The sequence below is a fragment of the Myotis lucifugus genome, unplaced genomic scaffold (genome assembly GCF_000147115.1).
Source record: "Myotis lucifugus unplaced genomic scaffold, Myoluc2.0 scaffold_408, whole genome shotgun sequence".
In the NCBI taxonomy this organism is placed as follows: domain Eukaryota; kingdom Metazoa; phylum Chordata; class Mammalia; order Chiroptera; family Vespertilionidae; genus Myotis; species Myotis lucifugus.
Genome location: NW_005871456.1, coordinates 79,877 through 93,038, shown reverse-complemented (window position 1 = coordinate 93,038; position 13,162 = coordinate 79,877). Strand labels below are relative to the sequence as shown.

Genomic DNA, 13,162 nt, shown 5'->3' with positions numbered 1-13,162 from the left:
ATTTATAACATCATTCGGGGACATACAGAATCATCCACTTAAACATTCGCCTGCTCTGTTAGGTCAAACATCTCATTCACTCACCCCTCATGCCTGGCAGGGCCAGGCCACATAATTTCATGGGCCTAATGCCGCCCATGGGCCGGACATTCCCCAGGCCTGTGTAAGGCACAGAGCGAGGTGTGATGGCTGAGGGTGGAGGTGAATTTGAGCCTCAATATTGGGAAACAGGCCCAGCGTCGGCAATGGAAGCAGAGGGCCTGGCTTATCAGCTGGCATTTCTAGAACTAGGGCTGGTTTATCAGCATTTACTAGAACGAGGCCTGGCTTATCAGCTGATATTTCTAGAACTAGGGCTGGCTTATCAGCATTTACTAGGACGAGGCCTGGCTTATCAGCTCGCCTCGGGCATAAGTGCGAGGTGAGGTCATTGAGCCACAGACTCCCTGGCAGCAGTAACCTGGCGCTGTGTGCGAAAGTGCGAGGTGAGGTCATTGAGCCACAGACTCCCTGGCAGCAGTAACCTGGCGCTGTGTGCGAATGCTCATTGTTTGAAAAATGCAGTTGTGTTTACACTGCTGGAGTCTCCAAGTCCCTTCTCTCCCCGCGTGGGCCGTCCGTCCGTCTGCCTGTTTCTGGTCCTTGGGGGGGGGGGGGGACGGCTCCTGCCCCACAGACTCAAGAGGAGCGCCCCTGAGTCTGATGCCCCTGTGGTCGGTTCCCCCGCCAGGGCGTCCTGAGCGGTGAGGGAGGGAGGGGGAGAAGGAGGGGGTGAGGGAGGGAGGAAGGGAGGGAGGGAGGAGGCCGGCTGGGCCCATCAGGCAGTGACTCATTGCTCCAGAGGCTGCGTGGATCCAGCTGCCCCGGGTGTGGGGAGGGTCCGGAGGCTGAAGGGGGAATGGGGGTCAGGACTGGACAGATGCCCCCCTCCCTGGTGCTGGGGCCCTGAGCTGGGGCAGAGGGATGCAGGCGGCCGCCTTCCCCTGCCGTGGGCAGTTCTGAGTGGGCAAGGGACCAGGGTCCTGACAGGGTGACGCATGACACGGGCTGAGAGGGAGAGGTCATGGGTTAGGGAGCCACGGAGCTGGGCTCTGATAACAGGGTTTTAACTGTGATTTTAGGCAAATTATTTCTGCGTTTCTTCTGTACCTTATGCAAATGAAGAGGTTTGGATACGTTTTTTTCTGAAGATCCTTCCAACTAGGAAAGGCTCTCGGCATGACAGTCTTTTGTCGCCGCTTTTAGTTTTGGAAACAACACGTTGAACGCACCACTTCAGCCACACGCGCAGCGGGAAAGAAAAGGCGAAACTGAAAGGGAGAGAGAGACAAAGACACGCACACGGGGCAGTGAGGAGAGGCCGGCAGCGCCGAGTCTGTGGGGGAGGGGGGTCCGCTTGGTCCCCTGCGTCCGGCTCAGACCCGAAGCAGCCTGCCCAGGAGCGGCCACGGCCCTGGAGGGGCCTCGGATGTGTCTGCTCCCTGGTGATGGACATCACCGTCGGTGCAGCCTTCGCTCTAACACACCCCAAACGCCCGCCTAACACTGAGTGACCCGGAACCCGCGGGCAGGGCCGGTGGCCACGGCTCCCAGTGCAGCGTCCAGCCTGACCCATTGGGTGAACTTGCCAGCTGATCCGAGGGGCTGTCCCGGCCCACGTGCCCCGGCCGGTGGGCGCTCTGTTGTCACCGGGGAGCATGCTGATGACACCCGGGGGGCGGGGGAGGGATGGGTGAGATCGCGGCATCGTGACCGGGTTCTCCGCGGGGACGCTGACGACACGTTGCCTGTACCTCACCGTGTGGAGGCCCCGCGGCAGGCCCGTGACCACGTGGGACTCGTCACACACGTGCTTTCTTATCCACACAATCTCATGGCTCCTTCTCTCCCAGCTCCTCGCGCTGCCCACCTACTGCCCTGGACCCCTGGGGTGACAGCAAAGGAAAGTCAACAGAGGATCCGCGAGGCTGAGCTCTGGCGCGAGAGAGACACCGCATTGTGTGTGTCGTCTCGAACCAGTAAGTACATGTGACGTGAGTGCAGGTGAGCAGCACGGGGGAAGGGAGCCGGGGGAAGGGAGCCGGGGGAGGGGAGACCGCCAGGGACGAGATGGTGTTCAGAGCCAGCGGGCACCTCCCCCTCCGCAGACGGGACGCTGAGCTCCGCTGGGCCCCGCACGGCCTCCGCTCCACGTCCTGTCGGGACGCACGTCAGCAGGACTGTGCCCCCGAGACCAGCACATCTGGCGCTCAAACCTGTGTGCGTCTCCTCGTGACACCCCCGCTCTGTCCACGCGGCGCCCGGCCTGGCTGGCTGCTTCCTGCCTCCTGCCCCGAGGGATCAGCCCACCGCGAGGTTGGGGCCCAGAAAAGGCGCCGTTTTCCTGGGTGATGCCCCCTTCGGTCTCCTGGTCTTGAACCCCAGGCCGTGAGCACAGCGGGTGAGGCCTGGCTCCCAGCAGTGCTCACAGGGTGGCCGGGCTCTGCCACAGGCTTCGAGGGTGTCGGGTGAGGGAGGGGGCGGGGAGGGACGGCAGGGGGTGGCAGGGAGGGAGGGCCGGTGGGTGGAGGGCCGGTGGGTGGCGGCCCAGAGCACCACCCCCGTGGCCCCCAGAGCAGCTGTGATTTTATCGGCCTGGAAATGAGGTTTCTGGGACCAGCACGGAGGTTGAAAAGCACCGGAAGCCGCGGCCCCTGGCGAATAGTAAACACAGCCCTTCTCTGAGCCGCCTGAAAACTTGGCTCCAAATGCAAAGTTTCTTACAAAGTTTCCAGTGGAACTAAAACCCTAGGGGGTCGCTTTAAAGTTCTGAGAAATAAATGGCGTGTGCAAGCGTCCCATTGGGCGAGCTCGCCAGCTGATCCGAGGCGCTGCTGGCAACGCTGATCAAAGAGCCGGAGAGCCCGCAGGGGGAGGGCCCTGTGCAGCACTCGTGCTCTCTTTCCCAGCGAGGGCCATGTCCACACACATGCACACAGCACACACATGCACAAACAAACGCAGGCACACGTGAGAGCCTGCATACACACATACATGCAGACTCACGCACACACGGACACATGCAAAGCGTATGCTCATCCATGAGCACATACATGCATACATGCATGCACACACATGCACAAGCAACCGCAATGAGTGCATGCATACACACATACATGCACGCATGGCCACATGCAATGCACATGCTCATCCATGAGCACACACATGCACACATAGATGCCCATACATGCACACACGGGTTCGTGCAAAGCATACACTCATCCATGAGCACACACATGCATGCACATACCTGCACACGTGCACATGTGCATGCACATGCAGACACAAAAATGGGCACACATTCACACATGCACACACACATGCATTTCATGTAGGGCATGATGACATGAGGGTTGGGTGTATGCTTTTATTTGGACAGACTTTTTTAAAAGATAAAAATTGGGTGTGTAGGGACTTCTTCCAATGAAACATGTTAGCATGTGTGACTTCCATGGTAATAAAATTAGAAGTCTCACTCATCCTGGGGATAAATACTCAGAAAGCCAGACTTTGGTGTCCAATCCACAGCTGATAGAGGATCATTTCCTCACCATCTCACTGTTTGGCTAAAGAAAAAAAAGGAACATCTAGGGTTATGGATTGATGCCTCTGGTTGTGGTGGTTGTGATGCGCTTGTTTGCGTGTGTGTGTGTGTGTTTACACATGTGCCTGTGTGTTTACACGTGTCTGTGTGTTTGCCTATGTGTCTATGTGCATGTGTCTGTGTGTGCATCGTCTCTGAGAAGAAAGACCTTTCAGTCTCCCAACTTTTCCCAAAAGGCCCAGGAGCGAGGGAACAGTAACCTCTCCAGGGGTGCGCTCTGCGTCCTCTCACTCAGCGCCCCTCACAGCGTCTGGGCCGGTCACGTGACTGGGTGAGACCCGTGAGCGAGGCTGGAGCAGCTGGCGAGGCCTGCGATGTGCCATCAGCCATGGGCCAAGCGGGGGCCGTGGGTGCTCCTGCCGAGACCCCTCCTTACGGGACCTGTGTTCAAGCACTGGTTTCTGCCCCTTCCCGCGAGCCGGGCCCCAGCGTGTGGCCTGAGCCGCCTTTGCCCCGGGGGGGGAGACATCACGGGAGCACGACGGAGCCACGCGGAGGAGGAAGAGCAGCTGGATGCCTACAACCTGGACCACGTGCTGCCTCCAGACTGTCTCCAGGGAGGGACGCTTGTGTGAGCTGCTGGGTTTTTGTCGCGGCACTGCCGTGGGTTTGTTGACTTCAGCAGGGGATACGGGCCACTCGGCCGGGACGCACACGGAGCCCGAGAGCCCGAAACCACACGCCCGTCCCGCCACGTGGGCCTCTGTGGGAAGCAGGGAGCCCCGTGGGTGAGAGCAGGAGCTGGGCGAGTCCCGGGTGAGAGACGGCAGGGTTACAACAGACAGAAGACGCAGCGCGAACGTGTGATGCATGAATGGTGTCGCCGGTGAACCCTAAAGAAGACACCCCACGCGGTGCGGGACACACCAGGTGCTCACTGGAGCTCAGCCGCCATTACTGCCGTGGGCCCTGCTGCTATTGTTTATAAAAATCCATCTTTATTGCCTTCAGAGAGAGGAAGAGAGAGGTGGAAACATCCATGATGAGAGAGAATCATCGATCAGCTGCTCCTGCACACCCCACACTGGGGATGGAGCCCACAGCCCAGGCATGTGCCCTGACCGGGAATAGAACCGTGACCTCCTGGTTCATAGGTCGATGCTCAACCACTGAGCCACACTCTCCGGGCCCCTGTTGCTATGGTTGACGGAGGGTGGAGAGGGAGGGTCCCCCCAACTTGAGGGTGTTTGGAACCAGGGTCTCTGGTCTCGTCTCCATATCCCCTTCCCCTCACCCCAGTGTTGCTCGGCCTGGTCCCAGGGGGTTAGGAGCTGAGGGGGAGATGGGCTCGGTCCAGGAGCCACTCTGAGCCCCTGCTAGCTTCCTGGCTCACGTAGAGCTTCCCATTAATTATGTGAGCGTCCCGTCCCCACGACACCATGACTAGAAGTCACATGCTCCCCGTTTCCAGATAACAAACCGAGGCTCAGGGCGTGGCTTGGATGTTATGAGGCTAACGGAGGCAGCGTGGGGTGGAAGCCACAGGTTCCTACTTCTCGATGTGGCTTCCCGGGGACTGCAGACCCATGGCCCCAGCCACGCTGCCCGGGGCCTGTCTGCAGCAGCGACAGTCGGGGGTGGCGGGGGTAATGGGGTCACGGGCCATCCTGGGGGTCCTGGGAGGGGAGAGAAGAGGACACAGCAAGCCTGACATGTCCACATCACAGCTCAAGCAAGTCCCCATCCCTCCCCCGAGGCTGGCGCGACGCGGTCGGTTGGGATCCCAAACGTGGCCACAGCCCCTGATGGTCAGACGAGGAACGCCGAGACGCGAGCTCAGCGGCTAGGCCTTTATTTTCCTTTCTTCCCAACCCAGACAAAGCGGCCCTACTCACTTTAGGAGAAAAGGGTTCCAGGAAGAAAACTGCTCTTCCTTTGGGGATAAAAATAGCCTCTTTTTCGCCTGACAGGAGTCGGCGGCCGGAGGAAATGATTTCTGTCTTCGCTGACCTCTGCTACGTGTGCTGGTCACCTCTCTGCTTAATTGCTTTCGCTTCAATTATTTATGGTTGGAAAGGACCTCGGCTTTACCTCCCCGATGTCAGGGCACCTGTGTGCACAGATGTCTCCGCTCATCTCTGAAGTTTAGCGGAGCCGCAACCAAGAGCAGCTTCAGGGCCTCTTCTCCCTCCTCTCAGCCCTTGACTCTGAAAACATGGCCCATCCTCTTAGCAGACGACTGAGTTCCCAGAGTCGACGACTCATCACACACAGGATTTCAGCGTCCCCGGGTCTGAAGGCAGCCACGGGTTTCCAAAACCATTTAGGAAAGAAAACAACCAAGTCTGAGGGACTGTCTTTGTTCCCAAATATTGTATTTTAGACCAAATTATATTCTGGCGGCATGGGCACAACATGTATTTAAATTGTGATTTTTTTTTTCATTTACAGAAAAATGTCCTGGTTCCTAGGGGACTCTGGGTAGGCAGAGCCTCGTCATTAACTAAAATCTGGAGCCCGTGGCCTTGAAGTGGCTCTTGGCTGTGGTTTGAGTCCTAGGATTGGAGCAAATGCTGTCAGTTGTGGAACCGGAACGTGAACGGATGCGTGTGAGTGTGTGTGAGAGAGTATGTTTGTGTGTGTGTGTGTATGTCTGTGTGTATATGAGTGTGTGTTTGATTATATCTGTGTGTGTGTATGTGTGAGTGTGTGTGAGAGTAGGTGGGTTTTGTGTGTGAGTGTATGACTATGTGTACATGAGTGTGTGTTTGTATCTGTGTGTGTGTATGTATGAGTGTGTGTGAGAGTATATGGGTTTGTGTGTGTGTGAGTGTATGACTGTGTGTATATGAGTGTGTTTGTATCTGTGTGTGTGTGTATGTGTGAGTGTGAGAGTAGGTGGGTTTGTGTGTGTGTGAGTGTATGACTGTGTATATATGAATGTGTATTTGTATCTGTGTGTGTGAGTGTGTGTGTATGTGTGAGTGTGTGTGAGAGTAGGTGGGTTTGTGGAGGGGGAGGAGGGGGAGGAGCGACCCGGCCCACGTGGCAAATCGAGAACAGCTCACGGACCACGCGGAGGCCGAGCAGCACTCGAAGGACAAGGGGCATTCGAACCCTGGGCCTTCCTTCTATTTAACGGATAACAATGAACATACAGGCTTGCTCCGAGCACGGGCAGAATCCACGTGAACCAATGAGCTCATAACCTGCCATACATGAGCTTTAATACTATCTGTGGTCATTCTTATGACATGTTGTCGCTCTTCCAAACCTGCCAAACCCATCGCCCGCACTGCGGACATTCCCTTTCCTGTGCAGAGTGCCAGGCCTGTTACGCTCCACAGTGCTTTCCTCTTTTTCATTTTCCCCAACACACAGGGCGATTTTGACAAATCCTTCTGAAAGTCGTCCCATCCTGAAGTAAGAGAATCAGGGACGAGGCCCTTTATGCTGGAACATGCTGCCACCTGCCGGGCACCAGGGGAAGTGCAGCTCTCACACACCAGCCCCTGGGTAGGAGGTAGGGCTGCCTGGGAGGCGGGGCCGGGGCTGGGAACCAGGGGCCTCAGTCAGTACCTGCTCCTGAGACATCAATCACAACACCTGCAGGTAAGACAGCAGAAGCGGGGCCCTGGTTCTGAATTTCAGAAAAGATGCAGATTCAGCTTAGAAGGGATTATTTGATCATGGAAATCTGTGGTTTCCCAAGTATCAGCCCTGCTCAGCAGCAAGGTGGGGGTGGGGGGGGGGCTGCTGTTAGAAATGCAAACTGGTCAGAATCTGTGTATGGGGGGGGTAGGGGGAAGGGGCCGCAGGGTGGACCAGGCGGCTCTGCCCCTGAGGTTTGAGAACCGGGGGTCTGTGGTTGGAAGTGGGGTCCACAGAGAAGGTGGGACGAGGTGCTCACAGCGGGAGGCGGGGGGGCAGCGAGAGAGACCAACCCAACCTGGGTGGGCCAACAGGAAACGTGCGTCTCTGATAAGGGGGACCCCCTGGGTTGGCGTCACTGTGACCACAATGCTTGTCTTTCTGGCTAGAGTTGCAGTTTCCGACAAAGACTAAAATAACAGACAGGCGGGCTTAGACCGTGTCCTATTTTTTCCTGATTAAAATCACTCACCGAGATGGAACTAAAGCCCCGAAACTTGACTCACACACATAACTAAACCCGAAACGCAAGTCCTTGACTGTTAAGGAGACGCGTCATTCCATTTCGCCTCCCTTAAATCAGCGGAAACAACAATACACCTGGGTCATTATCACCAAACCTCCCAGCGCCCGCCGCCCGCGAGGCCAGAGAATATTCCCATTTGCAGACGTGGATTTGACATCAAGTCACGCTCCTGCGATTGTGTCAGCAGCTCAGGTCGCGTCCACACCACAGAGCACATAACCTGCCTGGGGTTTTAAGGACATAACCTGCCTGGGACTTTAAGGCTCTTTAGCTAAAAGCGTCCCAGAGGGCGAAATGCTGTGAGCCTATGGGGGAGCCCGGGAAACACAAAGCCGCCGCAGGGGAAAGAAGAGTCACACAGGTATCTCTCTTACCTGGCAGCCACTCCGAGGGTTAGGGTGACAGATCCCAGGACACGTGGCTCGGGGGGCCGGCAGGAGAGGACAGTGGGCAGGAGGTCGGGCGGAGGTCAGAGGTCGGCCGCATCCATCTTCCCCACCCGCTCGCTGCAGGTGCTGCAGGTTGTGAAAATCCTCGCGGCACGTGGGTTGACAATCGCTGGCCTGCGCGTATGAAGTGTGCGCCGTGGTCCTCATCCCCTCGATGTGGTGGACACGGGGCGGCCGACCCTGGTGACAGACAGGTGAGAGGTGAGGAGGCTGAGGCGGAGCAGGTCACACAGACACCACGGCGGCGTCCCTGACCCCTTCGCCTGTCAGGTAGCGGGGGGCTGGGCCATGTTGTGGATAAACACCTTTGGGGGATCAGGTGGGTTGAGAGACTCTGAGAGGAGGGGGGTGGAGGGACGGTGACCGGGCCAGGCGGTCTGGGGTGCACGGGGCGGCCTGGTGGGGCTGGGGCCACGGCCCCGGCCAGAGGCTGGGACATGGGGGGGCTTGGGCTGGACTTCCCAGTCGGGCACCGTCTGAAGCTGGAGCTGAGCATGCAGAATGGGGGCCACTGGGTTTCTGGGCCAGGAAATGACGCCCGGAGGGAAAAGGTGTTTTAAAAACGTGGAGTTTTGAGTTGAAAATGACTTCAGAGTTTGTCCATGGGGTGCAGAGTGCTCTGTGCTCCGAAATGAAGGGTCTTATGCAAATTCCGGCCAATCTGCCAGCAGTGGGGAAAGGGCGAGATGTGGCGAGGACTCGGGAAGGGGGGCAACCAAGAGCCGGAGTTCATGGCAGTTACGCCCGCTCTCCTCTGCTTCCGGCCTCGTAAACACAGGGCGTTCTCGTGGGGAAGCGGCCCTCCTGGGACGGAGGACTGGCGGTGTCCGCCGGCCGGCACCCCCCCGGGCCGGGCATTCCCTGTTCCCAGGGCACCGCGGGCGAAGGGCAGGCCAGGTGGCCCGGGGCCGGCTCAGGGACACCCCTTCCAAGCTCAGGTCCTCTGGCTGTAGCAGGTCCCAGGTCGCACTGTGGTCTCAGGGTGGCGTCCTCCCTGACCAGTCCCATGCGATTCGGGGCTGCTCAGAAAAAGGCTGCCTTTGAAACAGGACGTGGGGTAAGATGAAACCCACCCCATAACCCTGAGGCTGAAATAAAACACTTCATCTTCCCCGGCTGAAACCTCCAGCGGTGGCCACTGGAGGGCGCCCGGCGACAACATGACTGTCCCCTTTACTGCCTTCTCCTTGCTCACTGGACCACGTTCCCTCCCCTAAGGCCGTCTCGTGTCACAGATGAAACGTTATCCTTCCTTGATCCCGAGTTTCAAAGAGCGATTTCATAGAAGAATCACATATCACAACAACCGCCCTCGTTTCTGGAACCCACCTTTTTGCCCAGGTCACGGGGACCGTGGCGGGTCCCTCGCAGGAGACACGACAGGACGGTGCCCTCACCAGGGCCCGGCAATGAGTCCGCATCACAGACAGACCCGCGTGAGCTGCCGCTGACATGTCCAGGTCAGCAACAGCGCACGGACGCCCACGTCCTGAGCAGAAGGGACAGTGACACGAATGTGGTCCCCGTCAGCAGGGGCACCAGCCGCCTCTGGGACCCAGCTCCTCTGGGACCCACTCCCCAGGGTGCTGCCCGGGCGCAGGCCTCATCCCTGCTCTCAATAATCCGTGACTCCACATGTCAACCTTCTAAAGTGAATTCTTCCCTTTAACCTGTCCACTATGGGCTTCCGTGTTTACACGTAAGAACGCACATACTGACTTTCTAGGGACATGTTTCAGTTTGTCACATTTCCCATTCACTCGGACATTTGTTGAGTCTAGGTTCTCCCATAGGCGTGGGGGGCGTGGGGGGGGATAATGTGAACATAGGCAGGGTCCCAGTCTCGGAGAGGTCCCGTTTGGGGAGATAGGTGAGCGGCAATGAGGATGGGTGAGCTACCGACAAGACAGGACGAGAGCGGCCAGACGCGGTTCACTGTGTTCATCCCAATCAGTCTGGGGTCCCAGGGGTTGGGGTGATATATGATTCCTCAGCTGCAGGCGAGAGCACGGGGCTCCGGGGAGGTGGGGGAGCCCCTCAGGGCACCCGGGTGACAAGCAGAGCTGGATGCTGGAGCACCCCTCTCACCAAGGGGCTGGCTGGCTCCCAGGCTGGGGACCAACAGGAAGCTGTGGCATTTGTTATGGGGGGACCTTCCCGGAGGCCAGAGCCTAGCTCCCCACAGTGGAGCCTGGCTGGGAGGAAATCTGTGCCTGAGAGGCCGCGGCAGGGGGGGTGGTCAGGGCGGGTGGTCAGGGTGATGGTCAGGGCGGATGCTGGGAGGTTCCCAGGGAAAAGGGGTGTGGGCTCGTGAATGAGACCATGTGCCGTGTGTTGAGCAGAACACAGGCTTTTCACAAGGAGATTCACTCCTCGGAGAACAGAGGCGCCCGGCACGTGGGTGTGGGACAGGTGCTTCCGTCGGCGGGGCGCTCGGGCACATGATCGCAGCGGTCAGCCTCCGATTCCCGCTTCAGTGATTTATCAGGGAGACTTAGACACGCGAGAGCCTCGCCAGCCACTGCAGCTCGAAATGCGAGACGCGGGGTGAGCGGTGTTCCCAGCGCACGCGGCTCGCGTGCATCCGGGCAGAGGAGCCACCACGGACGCAGCCGGCCGTGTCCCTGCACCGTGGGCCCAGCCTTGCCCCGAGTTAGCGGTTCAGGAAGAACAGGTGTTGGAAATAAAACCTGGGTGAATTCAGCCCCCGTGAAGTCACTGCAGGAATTTCTAAAATTACTCTTCCCGGACAAATGGCTCCCACAAGCCCAGACCGTTTTTCATCGGGAGGGCGCACGGGGGACACTAAATCTTCCTGCCGCGCCCGTGTGCAGCCGGCCCGAGGCTCCATTCATCACGCGTGCCGCTCCGGACGCACGCCACGGTCGAGGGGGAAGGGAGGGCGCCCGGACGCCACTCTGGCCTCTGCGGGGCGTCCCGGGCCAGGGCGCTTCTCCACGGGGCACCGCACGGGGTGAGGCCGTTCCCCATGGGCTTACAAAAGCCCAGGATTCAAGTGAACACATTTAAGCTCATTTTTGTAAACAGAGTCTTTCAAGATAAAGATTGAAGGATTTAAGGGTTAGTGAGCTCCAAGGGTGTGAGTGTGTGTGTGTGTGCTTGTCTGTGGGTGTATCGTCTATCTATCTATCTATCTACCTGTCATCTATCTTCATTGTTGAAAGTATTACAAATGTCCCCTTTTTCCCCAGTGACCCCCTTCACCCCTCCCCCTCCCCCCAGGCCTTCGCCACATTATTGTCTGTGTCCATGGGTACATGTGTATGAGTCCTTTGGTTAATGGGACGGACAAATTTCAGAGGGAAGTGAGGAGGGGGGAGGGAAGCGATTAACCAAAGAACTTACACGTGTATTTTATCTCTATATTTATATACATAATTTTTTTAAAAGAGGGATATGCAGGCGTTAGACGACTTAAAATTGTGTAAGTTTTTCAATGGCTTGTGAACCACCGTTGAATGAGCGTATTTTTAGAGCCAGAGGCCAAGGTCCGGCCCTGCGTGGCTGACGTCAGGTTTGCTTTGCGGAACGGAGCTTCCCTCGGAGCCCGGGGGATTCTCTCTGAAAGGGGGTCTTGCCCATCCTTCGTAAATGTGCCCCCGAGTTTCCCGCGGGGCCGCGGAGATCTGAGCCAGACCGGCCTCCAGGAAGGAAGAAGCCAGTTCACTCATCAGCTACTCCAGCAACACTGGGTTCCGCTGCACATCTGCAGCCGAGTTTAGACACAAAAGCGTGTAGACGTGCGTTCCGTGCCCACAGCCAGAGACTGTGTGGTGGTCGCCTCCGGCTGATCAGACGGGAGGATGGGACCAGTGGCTCCATGCGGCTGCGTCAAGTCACGTCAAAGTACGTGATGGGATGAAGACATCTTCTGCTGCCTTTCAAACATGGGCCTCCGGGACGGGAGAGATTAGAACGTTTCTACCTAATTAGCGGCATTCTTCCCGCGGACCCCGTCAGAAAGCAACCTGATCGCAGCCGAGAGATATTGAAGGAAATAAACCCCGAGGGGGGGTGTGTCTGCGTTCAGCCAGCGAGGCCAACGCAGATGCTCAGGGAAGCAGATGATCAGCTCTGCCCCAGTGGGGGAGAGGCGGGGGGGGCGCTGCTTGCCCGCCAGCCACCAAGTCGGAGCCGCGTGAAGGTTCTGAATCCGGGGCTATTCTGTGAGGTTCCGACCTCACAGAAGCTCCGTGCGTCCACACCAAGGGGCTGAGGAGTCCCCTGGTGCCCACGGTCAAGCCGAATGTCAGCGTCTTCCCCGCGCACGTCGCTCTGACAGGTGAAGCTCGTGTCCACAGAGGGAGGCCCGTCCTGCTGCAGCTTCGTGACCCCAGGACGCGGGCCCCTTGCTTCCTTCCGACCACCAGGACCGGCCGGTGCTGTGTCCACTCTGCGTCATCCTCGGAACGGAGCCGCCTCCCTGCCCGGGGCCGGGAGGGCCGGGCCACAGAGGGGGAAGGCCAGGTGGAGGCTGCTGCCACCGTGCAGCGTGGGCGAGAGCCAGGAGTTGGGGACCCTGGCCCGTGTCCTAGCACTGCCCTCGGACGTGGTAACAGAGAGAGACAGGGTGAGCGTGCAGGAGATACACCGATTTTACTGACCGGTTGTCTGAGTTGGCCAGGGCTACTGGGGCGGCTGAAGCAACAGAACCGGGTCTCCTCACAGTTCTGGTGGGAAGTCCGAGAGCCAGGAGCTGGCGGGCCGGTTCTCTCTGAGGCGGAGAGAGAACCCCGCTCCTGGCTGTAGGCCCTGGCGTCTCCCTGGGCCTCTCCACACCTCCTCTCCTCGGAGCAGCCTCTGTGTCCCGTGTCCCGGTTTTATGAGAACACCCGTCGTACGGGCTTGGTCACCCCTCCCCGGTGACCTCCTGTTGACCCATCCCCTCTGTAAACACTTGGAGTGGGGGAAACGAGTTAAGTCGGCTCGCGT

The 13,162-nt window shown here is 58.4% G+C and overlaps 1 long non-coding RNA gene across 1 annotated transcript; it reads left to right on the top strand.

Moving 5' to 3' along the window:
* The first annotated feature begins 1,819 nt into the window (after positions 1 to 1,819).
* Positions 1,820 to 6,009, top strand: LOC111823145. Its single transcript, XR_002826154.1, has 2 exons — positions 1,820 to 2,043; positions 5,554 to 6,009. It is a non-coding gene; the product is annotated as an uncharacterized LOC111823145 (long non-coding RNA).
* Positions 6,010 to 13,162: the final 7,153 nt, after the last annotated feature.